A 15,245-nucleotide genomic window follows, 5' to 3' on the forward strand; every position below is an offset into this window, starting at 1 on the left:
CTGTCTTCTTTAGGAGGCACCGGGAACTAAACCAGGACTTTCCATGTGGTAGGCAGGAGCTCAATCACTTTCCACTTCCTGTAGAATCATGTACAGGATTCTCATATACATCCTGTCAACCACCTCCATGAATTGGTGTGGAACATTTGTTATAATTGATGATAGCACATTTTTATAATTGTGCCATTATTAATTAAAGTCTTTGGTTTAACTTTGGGTTCCCTGTTTGTATAGTGTGGTTCCATGTTGTTTTTCTGAAAATTTTATTCTGCTGTGAATATTCTTGCTGTCCTGATTTTGTGATAATCAGGGCAGGCTAACCATTCACTATATTAGGACTACACAGTATCCTCAGACCTAGCTTTTCCCCCTATGTCTTGTTTTTAAAATGCTGGTGATAAACCAAGTCAGATTTATTATATGACCATCCTGTATGGGAAATGGCTGTAATTCTCGGTATCTTTGATCAACCTTAAGAGATACAGCAATTGCAAAAACTTTGAAAATAACCAGTGTTAATGTTGCAGAGATATATTGAAAGAAGGCATAACTACAGAAGGGAAATTTTGTGATTACCAGTTGCCATTTAATGAATTGTAAAATTACTTTGTTTTATTTTCTAGGTGATTCTGATATCATTAGCAGCATGCCAGAACAGACTGGTGAAAAGTAAATCATGTACAAATTTTCTTTAATAAAACTGGCCAGATCTTGTTTTTAAAAAATTTATTGTTACCATATAAACAATCTAATATTTTCCCTTTTAATCATATTCAGATACATATATTCCAGTACTTTTAATTTGGTTCACAATATTGTGCTACCATCACCACCATCCATTACATAAACATTCCATCATTTCTACTTTTAATTTATAACTTTTCTATAAGTTTGAAATTATTTCAGAATAGAAAATTTTCTTTAAAAGAGTAAGCCAGTCTTTCTAGTTTCTTCCAACTCTCATGATTATGTCAAAGAGAAAGTATCAGTTTGGGACTAATATATCTTTGACACTTTTCTAGCCCTTGCAAATCTCCCTTTTTAATAAAGAGAGCACAAGCCTCAGGCTCAGAGTCATTGGCAAGCAGCAGTTACTAGCTAGAACTTAATAACATGGTTTTAGTTTCACTGTATTTATTTTTGCATTTTTTCTATTTATGGCAAGTAGTGTCCCTTTCCTTCCATGGAAAGATATAAAAACACCTTTTAAATAAATTTATATAATTAAAAATGAGTTAATTTAAGGAAAATATTAATATACTACAGGTAGTATTTGGATGGTAAAAATATGGCCTTTAGAGGAGTGAGCGTAGCTTGAGCTCCTGCTTCACATGTATGAGGTCCCAGGTTCAATTCTAGGTTCCTCCTAAAAAAGCACACCTATGTATCTATATATCCATATCCACATCCCTAGCCTTTAATCACAATTGCCCTTGTGGTGAGACTCAGCTGGAAGGCAGATGAGGGAGCTTGCCCAGCCCATCCATGGCTGGTCCCACCACAAGTCACAGCTAAGAGACCCTAGCCTCATGCACGCTAACAGCCAACTCTACAATGAGAAAAGCAGCTCAGAGTGGTATCGCCTATTATTTTTACACCCACTCAGGTGACCTAGTTATCCATTTTGTCAGTGGGCAGCCCACAGTAAGATCAAATCTCCTAGTTAGCCTTGGTCTTTGAGTACTAATAATAGTTTTGTTTCTTATTTTTTAACTTCCACAAGAGCCAGGGGAACCGACAGAGTGAGTCATTCCTGCAAATTTCATAGATAAAATCAAAACCTCCTTTTTTTAAAATCACCGATATGATCCTAGAGTCCTGGAAACTTGAATGGACATCAACTCAGTCTTGTAATTAGTTTCAGAAATAGTTGAGGGGAGCAAAGCTGGGCATTTCTGTGTCCTGAAACACTGGCCCAATATCCCAGCTCTCAAGCTTATGGTGCCTAGAGTTGACAGATAAAGTATTTTCCTTTTTCTCTCACTCTTTGCTCTTTTTCCACTCTGTTTTCCACAAATCTGTAGTTGGGTTTTATTTGGCCTTCAGAGAAAAATTAGAACTGCTGGGGTGAGTGCTAACAGGTATGTCTGACCAAGCCTCTCCACTATTGTGAGGAATTCAACTCGTCAACCTCACAGCGAGATGAGAATTCCCAGTGCTTAAAAGGGTGGAGAGGAGGGCATTTTACAACTTCCTTAGACTCATTCCAGAGCTTAACCATCTTACTGGCAGAGCAGTCTTCCTCCTGCTCATCGAATCCCCCTTAGCAAGAGTGTATGCCTTGTTCCAGCCTCCGAGGACAGCAGACCTCTGGTCTTTGTAAAATAATCTTTATGTGCCTGAAGATAATTATTAATCCTCTCCTTGACTATCTCTTCCCAAAGTGAAATTGCCCCAGTTTCTTCCATCTTTGTGCAAAAATAACATTTTTCAATCTATTCATCAGCTTCATGGTTTAACTTCATGTTGTTTTTTCCTATCACTCCTAAGTTATTAAATCCAGACCAGAGAATAGTATTTTGAGGGTGTGTGTGGTCAGTGCAAAAAGACTCAACATTCCTGCTTCATCTAAGAGGGTCAAGACTCCTACAGTTCTCTGGGGACCCCCTGAACTCTCCAGGCCCTAAAAGAACTGTTCTGGGGCCCTTGGGGTCCTAAACATTTCTTTGGTTGTTCGAGTTCCACCCACACAACATTTTAGGTTAGAGGCGGTGTAGGAGGGACCCCAGAGAAACACTCTCTAACTCCTGAAGTAAGAATTTCTTTGTAGTCATAACCTAACTTGGTGGTCTAGAGGGCTACTAAAAGGTTGATCGGGTCCTAAAGGCCCCTTAAATGATCGAATCACCTACTCTGGGAAACCAGAGTTACAGATCATTCTGGGACTTGTCAAACTCTTACCAAATTAACCCAATTATCTGTGCTACTGTGTGGCATGATTTTAGGGACCGTAAGAAATCAGAGGGAGACACCCCTCTTCCTACTGTGGGAGAAATTCTAAAAACCATGCCCTAAAATTTTATTTAGTTAACCCATGTAAGCCTCATTTTTCCCTCTGTGTAAGAATCTTTGCCTTCCCACCTCATAGCAGTGTGAGAATGAGATAATAAATGTGGGACTCCATGAAAACTGAAAAACAGAGGACAAAGGAAGGTGGGAGTAAAGGGTCCTTTGAAGCAGACTCAGAACTGTCCTAGTCCCCACTCTGATCTGCATGACTCACCTTGGCAGGCTGAAGGAGTCAGCCCTGAAGTTCCCAGACTTCCTTGGAGGTTGCAGGGAGATCATCAAAGGGCTCCATAATTGGATAATCAACCCAAATAGTGGGAAAATAATTCTCTAAACAAAGTTTTACGGTGCTCACTGGAGACTGGTGAGTCTAGACGTCTCACTTTACAATGGAGGAACTAAGGCCCAGAGAAGGCAACTGTCCCAAAGTCAGACAACCATAAAGAGGTAGCAGAGCCAGGGCTGAGTCTGGTCTCTCTTTCCTTGGCCATTTTGACCTCCTTTGAAAGTACTAAAGCATCAAACTATTAAGAAAATAGAGGAAGTTCCTTACTCCCTCTACCTAGACATGTAATGGATGGGAAGGTCAATGGTCATTCTCTGGTTCAGCTCACATGGTGAAAGCAGTGCGGGTAAGTGGGAGGCAGGGTTGAACAATGTGTGTGTACATTTCAACTTCTTTCTTTGCATTTTGGTTACATTTAACAATGTGTTACCTCTTCGCAGAGTCGTTTATATCATTGCAGGATGCCAAGAATGACATCAACATCTATTAAAACCTAATGTTTCACATTCTCAACTGTAAACATTAACATTGCTTAGTTTCCAGATATAAACTCAAAGTCATTCTCAAGTTGGATGGTTTCTTTCCAAGAAAGTTGGTGTTACTGTAATGAAATTTACCTAATTAATCTCCTTAAGGAAAAAGAAATCCAATGATGACTGTTAATAAAGACCTCAGTGTTCTTCTTGTAATCAGAGCAAGGCAATCTCTGGATTCATTTTGGTAGAGACCATGACTTTCCAAATAAATCTTAGCAAAACCCTGCAGACAGGGCACTTGAGCTGTTTCCCCACTTGGCTGGCTTCCTTTCAGCCTTAGTGAGCCTGTGTAAAATTCTCTAGACCCTCTGGGAGTATTTATATTCACCTGTGACCTTGGGCCCCAATGTTCAGAGTCACTGTTCTTGATGTCAAGATTTTGAATAAAAGGTAAATGTGGACAAGTCATTGATGGAAACTCTTGATTTGCCATATTTTGAAGCCGTCCCCTTGCTGGACATCAGCTGAAGCTGCATGCATTCACTTACCCCTTGATACCTACACAACATTTTGGTTGCACCAAGCAGTAAATATAGAGACGAGTAGCAATCCCACCCCCTACCCCCACCAGGGCCTCCCCTGAACACCACTGGAGCTGTCCATGTATATATAACCAAGAAATTCTGCCTTTAAAAGAGTACCGTGTGTCCTGGCAGGATAAGGGAAACCACACAGGGGAGGAAAAAGAATACTCCCTCTGCCTCCTGGTCCTGAGTTTGAGAGGAGTTCAAGAGAGCAGAAGATGTGGTACCCAGGCAAGAGTCTTCTGAGGATTAGCCACTTTCTGCTAAGATGTTGAAGGAGTGGTAGAGTTTATCAACTCTGGAACTGGGGATATGACAGATAGAAAGGGAAGGGCTGTGATGGAACTTTGGGAAATTGAGTCAGAGCCTTATGGGGATGGGGATGTGGAAGAGTTTGAGGCTTTTATGTACCCTAATAAAGATCGTGTCCTTAGAGCTAATCCATTCCAATGGGTGCAAACTATTGTTAAGTGGGAACTTCTTTTGATTAGATTCCTTCAGTAAAGTATGGCCCAGAGTGAGTCTTAATCCTCTTACTGGAGTCTTTTATAAATGAGACAAATACTCAGAGAAGGACTCAGGAACAAAGAAGAACCCACAAAAGCTGAGAGAGAAAGCCACAGATGGAGCAGCCAGAAGCTGAAAGGAAATGAGCCCAGAGGAGAAAGCGGAGACCGGCAGCTGCCACCATGTACAGAGGGGTCCAGGATTGCCCACTGCCATCTTCGAGGAGGGAGCTTCACCTGGTGATACCTTGATTTGGATGCTCTTCTCAGCCTCAGAACTGTAAGCTTACAAGCCAATAATCCCCCACTGTAGAAGCCAATCCATTTCTGGTATATTGTTTTCAGTTGCTTTTAGCAAACTAAAACAGGAGGGTATAGAAAAAGCTTTAGAATATGGCAGGAATCCAGTTTCCAAAATTGGAGAAGCTGGTCATGGAGAGAAAGAGAGCCAAGGGTAGCTTAATCCTTAGTTCCCAGTGGCCGAGCTGGGTCCATTAAGCCCTTACAGATTGAGGACACAAGACAGACTGGGAAGTGAGGTGGAGCTGGGTTTGCAAGCGTCAGATGGGATAATGGATGTCGAGGCAGGTAACATGTGAGGACTGACACTATCTCAGAAGAGAAGGTCATAAATAGTCCCAGGAGGCCAGTGGTCTGAGTGGAATTTTTAAGAGCAGAATCCTCCACACACAGCCCCACTCTATCCACGGAAAACTATCGTTCAGGCCTTGAGATGACCTTCTGGAGGAGTTCAGTACCAGAAGTCGATGGAAGTTGATCCATGCTCTGCCACCCTCTCTACGCTTGTAAGGGGTCTAAAATCTGAGACTGGGCTCAGCCCTTGTCATTATAATTTGATTAGATATAGATATCATAATATAATTATGATTTGGTCATTCACGTCCCACACTGGATTGTAAACTCCATGAGGGCAGTAAACACTTCCAAGGGTCAATTTCTAGCACAGTGTGGACACCGAGTTGGCACTTGATAAATATTTGATGAATGAATGAATGTGGCAGATAGAATTCCTATTCTCAATTATTCTTTTCTTCCTTGCCCATAATACACACCTGTCCCCATGACTTTGAGCTTGGTTCCATGACTTGCTCTGGCCAATGGAGTACAAGTGGACAGGACACAGGCCATTTCTGAGCAGCCACTTGAAATGTGCCGCCATGGCTTGGCTCAGCCTCTTGTGCTTCTGCTCTGTGCCACAAGACGAGCACGCGTGATAGGACCTGCTCCTGCAGGGAGAGAAGACACATGAAGACGCAGGAAGCGGACCACAGGCCACCCGCACAGCCCAGAGCAGAGCGCAGCCGGCCCACCGCTCCTGTGCGGCACCATAAAGAAATGGATGTTTGTTGTCCTAAATCACTTGGATTTGGGAGCTATTGGTTACCTCGGCCAAAGCCCCGAGATTGGAGCAATAAGGTGTCTACCACTTTATCTCACCCAGGTGCTGGTGCAGCTGCCTTCAGTTCCTTCATTTTGCCGAAGCTGAGCGCCTTGCCTCAGCACCGTCTAGAGCACAGCCGTTCTGCTGTCCTCTCCGGCAGAACATACAGAGCTTCCACAACCCCAGAGAACCCCAACAGTTAACTCTTAAGGTTGCTTCCAGTGTAAAGTGGCCTGCAAGCAAGTTTACATATCATATTTAAACATTTACACAGTTTTAAAATAAACACAAGCCTGCAGCCAGCTCCCACCCCTTCCCTCCTGACCTGCCCCTGAACATGCCGCACTCCAGTTCTTCAAAAAGCCAGCGTGTTTCTCAGGCACTTGAGGCGTCACTTGTCTAGAACCTGTAAATGATACGATTGAAATCTCAAGGTCTTCTCCCTCTGCACCAGTCTTCAATTTATCTTGGTAAAAACGCTGGGAATAAAATGTCCATGGAAATTTGGGCACACACAAAAAGCCTGGAAACACTGTATTCTATGTTCAATTACATTGTTAATACCTGATGCTGGGGAAACGGGACCTGGCTCAACTGATAGAATGTCTGTCTACCATGTGGAGGGCCCAGGGTTCCATCCCCAGGGCCTCCTGACCCGTGTGGTGAGCTGGCCCATGTGCAGTGCTGCCATGTGCAAGGAGTGCCGTGCCACACAACGTGCAAGATGTGCGCCCCACAAGGAGAGCCACCCACACACACTGAAAAAAGTGCAGCCTGCCCAGGAGTGGCACCGCACACATGGAGAGCTGATGCAGCAAGATAACGCAACAAAAAAGAGATGCAGATTCTCAGTGCTGCCTGATAATACAAGCAGACGCAGAAGAACACACAGCAAACGGACACAGAGCAGACATGGTGGGGGGAGAGGGGGGAGAAGGGAAAAGAAATAAATTTTTTAAAAATCTTAAAAAAAAAAATACCTGATGCTGTATAGATGATAAATTTTTGAGGAAAAGTGAAAAAAAAATGCAGTCAGATCTACGAGATACCAAACATCCAAACATTTGGAAACAACTAAATTGTTCATGTTGTTTTCAGAGTCTGGGATGACATTCACCCTACGGCCTCGGCCTCCACCAGGGTGCTCATAATTCCAAATTCTACATTTCCAGCCTAGACTTTTCTCATAAAGTGCAGGTCCTTATATCCACTTGACATTCCACAACACTTCAAACTTCCATGTTTAAAATTAAAATGAAGCTCTCCACTTATGCATAGGATCTTTTCCCTTCATTCCCCACAATGACTAATGGTAACCCATCTGTCCAATGTCCAGACCAGAGGCTGGGAGCCTTGCGGGCGTCCTCCTCTCCCTCAGCCCCTATATTCATCTGGCCCTGGAGTGCAGCAGAACCAGCCACAAACAATTCATACATACTTACATAAATAAAGGTCCTATTTATAGCATGTCCAAAATTTCTCTAACCTCCTTCCCTCCGACCTGCTCAGCATTCCCACCCTAGTGCTCCTTGACTATCACAGAAACCTCCTAAGCGGACTTGGCACCCTGTCTAGCCACAGGTCCACTCACCCACAGTCCATCCTTCACTCCAGAGTCCTCGTCCTCAAGCCCAAACCTAATGCCATTACTCCCTTCCTGAAAAGCCTTCTCCACATAAAGATTGTAACTTTGATTGCCACACGGAGACAGTTGGGATTTTGCCCCTGCTAACCTCCAAGCTCATCTGCCAGAAACCCAAAAGTCATTCCAATTCCAGCTCTTTTGAACACACTGTTTTCCTTTTCCGCGGGAACACTTGCGCTTATCTCACAGACCCAACTTATCCTTCATGACATAATCCCAAGTATCCTGCCGTCTGTGAAGGCTGCCCCAGGCCCACTGTTGCACTAGGCAGCCTCCCCCCAAAACTGTACACAGCTCTGTTGGCCCCAGCGGCACGGCTGATGATGGTGTGTTTACACGTTTGCCTCCTCCATCAGACTGGGAGCTCGGGAGGTGGCGCACTTCTAGTTCTCTCTCTATCCTCTGGGCCAGTGCGTGTGTTCTGTAAATGTCTGTTGAAAAAATGAAAGAAAGAATTAATATCCGAATAAATTCGGTAGTCATAGCCTAAACACCCTTAAGTGGCTAAGTAGGAGCACATTAATTTTACTATCTATAGATGAGAATCCAAATAGGAACCAACAAGACAGTTTTTTTTTAAGCAACATTCTTTTTAAATAGAGGGGTAAAAAATTATACTAACCCAGCATTATTTCCATGGCATTTGCTATAGAACTAGAACATGAGGATACTGATATGACAGCATATAGCCTTGATGACCCAGGCAATAATATTAAAGGAGGGATATTAGGGATGAGAGTGTTTAAAAGTTAAGCTTTTTTTTCTTTTTAGTGAGAAATCATAAAAGGTTATTTTGCATCCATGCAGAGTTTCTCCCAGACTTCTTTTTTTCACAGATGGCAGAGTCATTAAGGGCATGGAGTTTGGAGCCAAAACTCTAGATCTGAGTCCCAGCTCCAGCACTTAACTTGCTCTGTGACTTTAGGCAAATAAGTTAACCTCTGTACCTCAAATTTCCCGTCTGAAAAGTTAGTATATTATTAGCACCCTCATAGTTTATTATCAGGATTAAATTAATTAATGCTGATAAAGCATTTATAACAGTTCCTGGCATATTGTAAGTGCATTTAAGTCATAGATCCCCTCTCCCCGAGTGCTACAAGACATTTTCCAAGTATCGGAGCTGGTCAGACCCACTTGAAGTGACATTCTTATTACATAATCAAGGATTATTTTTGCCTTTCTAGGATACCTCAGCATTAATTATTGTCTAGGGTTTTACAAAAGCCTCACAATTCGATATTGTATGGAGGTTTAGGGAAATGGACCCAAGACACAGCGCTTCCGGGAGCTCATCCCAGCTCCCTGCCCTGACTCGCCTGCCGCTTCTGTTCAGGGATCAGTGGAGAAGGCGCGGTGCGGCCGAGCCGGGAGCCGGGGACGGGCTCCACGACCAGCGCGTGCCCAGTGTGGCTGCGCCATCTAGTGGGCACGGCGCTCGCCTCGGGGCGGCCGGCCAGGCCGGGCTCTGGCCTCACCTCGCTCTGCTCGCTCCGGGCCGGCTCCGGGGTGATCGCCCATCCCAGGGCGCGCTTCATCTGGGGCGCCGGCGCGCTCTGACGGGTCAACAGCTCCCTTGGTGAATTCAGCCTGTCCGTCCTGTCGCAGCTGTCTTTGCAAACCCAGGCAGGGAGAAAGGAATGAAAATGGACACGGCGGTGCTTATGAGAGCAAGAAAGAAGCTAGCCAACATATTCAAACATATGTTTTAGTAAGGAAGCACCAAACAAGCCTGCCGGCAAGACGAGCCAGTCGCTAGCAAGTGCTGACCCCGCTGCTGGCGTCCGTGCGTCTTGGCCCGTCAGAGCCTGAGGGCTGATGAGGGCTGCGCTGGCTGAGGCCGAATCCCACTTTACTGGAGCGTTTTTAGAAGAGACCAACTGCTTATCCCAGGGGCAAGTCAGCACTCCCCCACCAATCACCCAGCAAGGGGTATTGGGTGCCATAATGCAGAGAGTCTCCTCATAAAAACCCAAGCAAAGGCAAAGGCAAAGTTTGCCTTTGAAGGGTGCTTGGAGGCCAATAACCCATCTACTCTTTATTCCTTTTTCAAAGTTCCTGGCCACAGGGACCAATATGAAACTTGAAAGCCAATGGGTTTGGAATCAACAATGAACTGAAATTAACAAACTCAGACAACTGTCATGATTAACCAGTGAGGTGGCCACGGCTTAGCTTAGCTTTGTCTTATCTAGAATGTGGCTTCTTCTGTGGTCAATTTATTTCACTGTCATTACAAAATTTCATATTATCAGAAAGAATGAAGTTTCTGGGACGCTATTTGTCCTAGACCACATAATTTCTGATGAAAGACAAATTCCGAATCAAGAAGAGGATTCTAGTAGGAAAGGTCTAAAATTATTTCAAAATGCAAGTTTATGAAAAAAAGTGAGGAAAGTCTAGACACATAGGTAGATTTTTATTTCTTTCCCTTTTTGCACTCTCAAAATTCAGAGTTCAAGTCTTGTACTTTTTAAAAGCCAATTAGAGAAAAGAAACTGAGTCAAGTCACCCTTTCCTGAAAATACTAAAGGAGGAGCAGCTATCAAAGGTCCCATTTGTACTGTCAAGGTTTGCAGAAGGGAGGAAAATCTTACCCCATCTCTTTGGTGACCAGCTGTCCCGAGCCAGGCAGGATAGTTCAGGTCCTCTGATGGTTGGTGCTGCAAAGACGCAGGACCTGGTGAGTCTGGTAGTCGAGAGAGCAGGACTTCAGGTTGCTCTCCCCACACATCCCAACAAACTATGCAGGTTCCAGAGAGACGCTGCAGTTACTCAGCTAGTGAGTGGCAGGACTGGAATTCAAAGGTTGAAAGTTCATATTCTTAACTTTGTTTCATTGCTTCTGCAACAGGAACCCATGTGGGGGGAAATTCATTCATTCACTCAAAAAAATTTAAGTGCCAACAAAATGTAAAGATGCCAAGATGTCCTCAACGAGTTTGTTGTTGAAAAGAGAAAATATACAAGAACATCAAGAGTTCCAAAGCTGGGTGGTGAGTACTTGTAAAGTAGATTCATATGCTGTGAATGAGTAACAGAAGGAATTCAAGTCACCTCTGGAGAGTAGGGGAAGAATTCAATGAGAGATCTGAATTGAATCCCAAAAGGATGAATGACAGTTAATTAGAAGAGAGAAGGTAAGTATTTTAGAAAGGCCCATAAGCATGATAAATTTAGGGGACTGCAAAAAGTCAGACATGTTTAGAGCATAGAGTAGCTTTGTATAAATTGTGTGTGCGCATGTGCTCTTTTGGGGAGAGGGAAGTGTAGAGAAGAGGAGATGAGACTAAGGCAAAGGATGTAGCCAGACCCAAAGGAATTTGAATGCCATGCGAAGGGGTTAGGACTTTATCCTGCAGACAGTGGGAAAGCCATTTAAAGATTTATTTTGATGTGATTTAGTACACATTTCACAAAGATCACTGTGGCAGCTGTGTGGAGCTTGAACTGAAGGGGGAAGGAGTCAAATTAGGATGATTTCAAAGAAGAAATAGCTTTTTTCCATAGTTGTTTATGGAAACAACAACTAAAGTTTGTTTCCATAAATATCAACTACTAATAGGCATCTGGCATGGGAACAGAGAGAAACAAGGTGCCCTGGGCCAGCCAACCCTTGCGATACTCACCATGTCCTCAGCGGTGCCTGGGGGTGCCTCGCCGTGCCTGTGGCTCCTCCACCCTGGCCACAGCAATCAGAGCAGGGGTGGGCACCTGACCAGGGACAGCCGACCCAGGACCCTCGGTGCGACCTGTGCTGTGGCTTGGGGTAAAAACTGCCTGTCAGGGGAAACGGACTTTGACCCAGTGGTTAGGGCGTCCGTCTACCACATGGGAGGTCCCCGGTTCAAGCCCCGGGCCTCCTTGACCCGTGTGGAGCTGGCCCATGCGCAGTGCTGATGCGCGCAAGGAGTGCCCTGCCACGCAGGGGTGTCCCCCGCGTGGGGGAGCCCCACGCGCAAGGAGTGCACCCATAAGGAGAGCCGCCCAGCGCGAAGGAGGGAGCAGCCTGCCCAGGAATGGCGCCATCCACACTTCCCGTGCTGCTGACGACAACAGAAGCGGACAAAGAAACAAGACGCAGCAAAAAGACACAGAAAACAGACAACCGGGGGAGGGGAGGGGAATTAAATAAATAAAAATAAAAATCTAAAAAAAACAAAAACAAAAAAAAAAAACTGCCTGTCAGGAATGACAATGACTTTGTAGATTAATCAGCTCCTACTCTGGCAAGTTTGAACTGGAGACAAAGAAAAAGGGTTGAGGAGGCAGAAGCAGGAGTACAAGTTGAAAAAGCTATTTGGAAAAGCAAAGACAGACGACCTGGATATGGGAAAGGGGTACTGGTGCTGCTGAGGGGTTACCAGAGTATCCCAGCCTCCAGGGAACTTTCAGTGCCCAAACTACATTCCATCCTTGGGGTGCCCCAGCTCCGCATGGGTGCTCCTGAGGCTGCACCCTGTGGCCGAGGTCTCTTTGTTCTGGTTTCTATGGCATCCTGACACAATGCCCTGTTATGTACAGAGTGAGCTTCCACTCCCGTAACCAAAGAAGGGCAACCCACACGCGCTGGCATCTAGGAAGCCAGACCAAGGCTGAGATTTGTTGATGCAAACCCAGACTTGTCGGCAGTGGACTGACTGCGTTAGTTTATCGCCCTCCATGCAGCTTCCTAATCCTGTGGGGGTAAGACAATTATAGAGCCCTGAAGTCCTCATCCTGGCATGCTTCTAGAAAGACGCTGTCACAGACGCAGCCTGAGCAGGGTCAAGAAAATGTGGGGAGGGAAATACATAATATATAGCACAGTTCCCTGACAAACATTCCCAAACCTTTGCAAGCCCATAGATTCATGAAACTGGAACTATTTACGCAAATGTTTGGCTTTTCCAAAATATGCGTTCATCAAAGGCCAAGCCCTCAGGGATGTTGTATGATACATGATATTTTGGTGGACACATGATATTAGCCATTTGTCAAAATCCATAGAACCCATGCACAAAGAGTGACCCCTAATGTAAGCTATAGCCTTTTGTTTCTAATAAGGCATGTGTATTGGTCCATCAATCATAACCAGTGTACCATACTAATACAAGATGATAATAAGAGGGGAACTAAGTGTATATGTGGTATATGGGAACTCCATTCTTTTTGTAAACCTAAAACTGCTCTAAAAATAAAGTTTATTGTTTAAAAAAACAAAATAAAGCAAAAAGTCAAGAAAGAACAGAGAAGAGAAAAAAAAGGTGGCGCCCATTACAATAGCCTAGAAAGGCACCCGATTGGTGAGGACACAGTAAGCTTCCACCCCAGTGGGCCTCCCTTGGGACTGGAAGGGGCCTGTCTGCTATGCTCTGGGGCCGGCCCTTCATCTCCAGCAGGCCAGGTTTGCCACTTTTCAATTTCATTGTACAAGCTTTTCTTGTGACCTGGGTGCCTAGAATAATACAGAGGCCTGTGGGGACTGTGGAGCTTATAGGGAAAGCGAAAGGAAGCTCTTGAAGGGTTTGGGGTCTTTTCCTGGGAATGATGCAGAATCAGGAAACAATGCCAAAATGTAGCTACAAACAACACTTACTGAGCACCTACACTCTGCCAGGCACCGCCCCAGGCATTTCTGGACATTATCACCAGCCCTGCCCACAGCTCTGCAAGGCTGCTCTTACTGTTGTACCATTGTATAGATCAGAGATCAGAGAGGTTCATCCATTTTTCCACGCACCAGATTGGGGTGTGTGGACTGAAGACCAATGGGAACTATGGGGGATTCCCAAGGAGAAGAGTGATACGATGACAATGGCACTTTGGAAAGGTGAATTGGGAGGTGTTTTTCAGGATAGCCCTAAGGTAGAGGAAACTAGACAGCTAATATGAATCTCTGCAGAACACGAGACTGTGGGAATTAAGAGGAAGAGAAGGTTTGAAGACAGAGATGACGTATGATCACCAAAAAGCCAGAGAAAAGATCCTGTAACAGCTGACCCAGTTTAAGTCCAGAAGAACGGTCACAAATGGCGAATTGTAGATACACATTCACGCTGTGTACATTGCTAAAGGTCCCACAACTGCTATCAGATCTGAGAAAATGAACAGAAAATATGCAAAGTTAACACATTCCCAGAATCCAAACTAATTTTGGAGTTGATCATACGTGGTAATGCCGAGGGATGAGGCACGTTTGAGGTCTGCCCTGTCCTTAGCCTCCCTGACGGATAGGCCAAGACGTCAGGTTTGCACATGGCCCCGTCTCCACCATGTTCCTGTTAGACAAGGGACGGGGAGCTGTATCACTGGCCAGCAACCAGGCAACGCTGAAGGGCAATAGAGAGCCTGTCAGAAACCGAGGGCAGCCCTGGTTCCTAACTGTGCCCAGGAGGCTGGCTTACCCTTTGACTCTTAAGTCGAAGCACTTACCTGTTAGACACTTGTAAGTCACATCACTGCACTTGAACTAGCCTGAGTGGAGCCCTGCGCCTCCAATCCAATGACCCCCGGCCAAGAGGGCTAGGCACAGAGATACAAATTGGCAGGTTGCAGGAAGGAACACAGACAGGCTTCTTTGTTCCTCAGCGTCACTGCTGTCATTTGAATTCGAGTCTGAGGGCCTGCAGACAGACCCTTCTCTCTGCAGTTTGCTGCTGCCCCTACTACTGCTTGTTCATCCTACCAGAATACCTGCTCCTCCTCATTCTTTGCACATTCCCAGCTTCACACCTGTAATTATTTGTTTGAATGTGAACTGTTTCTCTAGACCTCATGTCCGTGTGTGAAGGTGAGCTAGCTGTGCCTAGGAAGGCACCCATCCCAGCAGGAGTAACCTGGAAAAAACACTGGCAAGGAGCACTTGCCTTCACATTTTCAGTTTTCAAAAGCAAACATATTTTGTGAGTAAAACTTTTTGGAAACAGAAGGAAATAGAGTGTTATAACCAAATAAAATGTACAGCCAAGTTTCCTTTGACACAATAATAGACACAGGGCCTTTGAACAACTTGGTGGATGGCACAACCACTGCATTGGTTGGGAAGCTTTTGGTTTTGTGGTGGAAATCCAACTCAAACTAGATGAAGAGTGGGCTAGGGCCACCTCAGGGTATCAGGGAAGAGTTTCTGTAGAACCAGACTCCAGGGACCCAGGACCTAGCCCCAACAAGTCTCTCTCTCTCTTTCTTGGCCTTGTTATCCAGAAAGAGTTTTCCTCTGTGTGGAAAAGGAAATGATTGCTGGCATTCAAACATCTACATGATCCAAACTTAGCAACACCCCTGCAAAGGGAGTTTCTCTCTTCCACCATCCTTTTCTTGAGAATGTGACTGATCCCAGCAAGTAGACTTTTTTG

The 15,245-nt window shown here is 44.8% G+C and overlaps 1 non-coding gene across 1 annotated transcript; it reads left to right on the top strand.

Moving 5' to 3' along the window:
• Nucleotides 1–271: 271 nt before the first annotated feature.
• LOC111765127 (small nucleolar RNA SNORA72) lies at nucleotides 272–403 on the top strand. Its single transcript, XR_002797543.1, has one exon. It is a non-coding gene; the product is annotated as a small nucleolar RNA SNORA72 (small nucleolar RNA).
• The last annotated feature ends 14,842 nt before the right edge of the window (nucleotides 404–15,245 follow it).

This window comes from Dasypus novemcinctus, chromosome 14 (genome assembly GCF_030445035.2).
Source record: "Dasypus novemcinctus isolate mDasNov1 chromosome 14, mDasNov1.1.hap2, whole genome shotgun sequence".
NCBI classification, from domain to species: domain Eukaryota; kingdom Metazoa; phylum Chordata; class Mammalia; order Cingulata; family Dasypodidae; genus Dasypus; species Dasypus novemcinctus.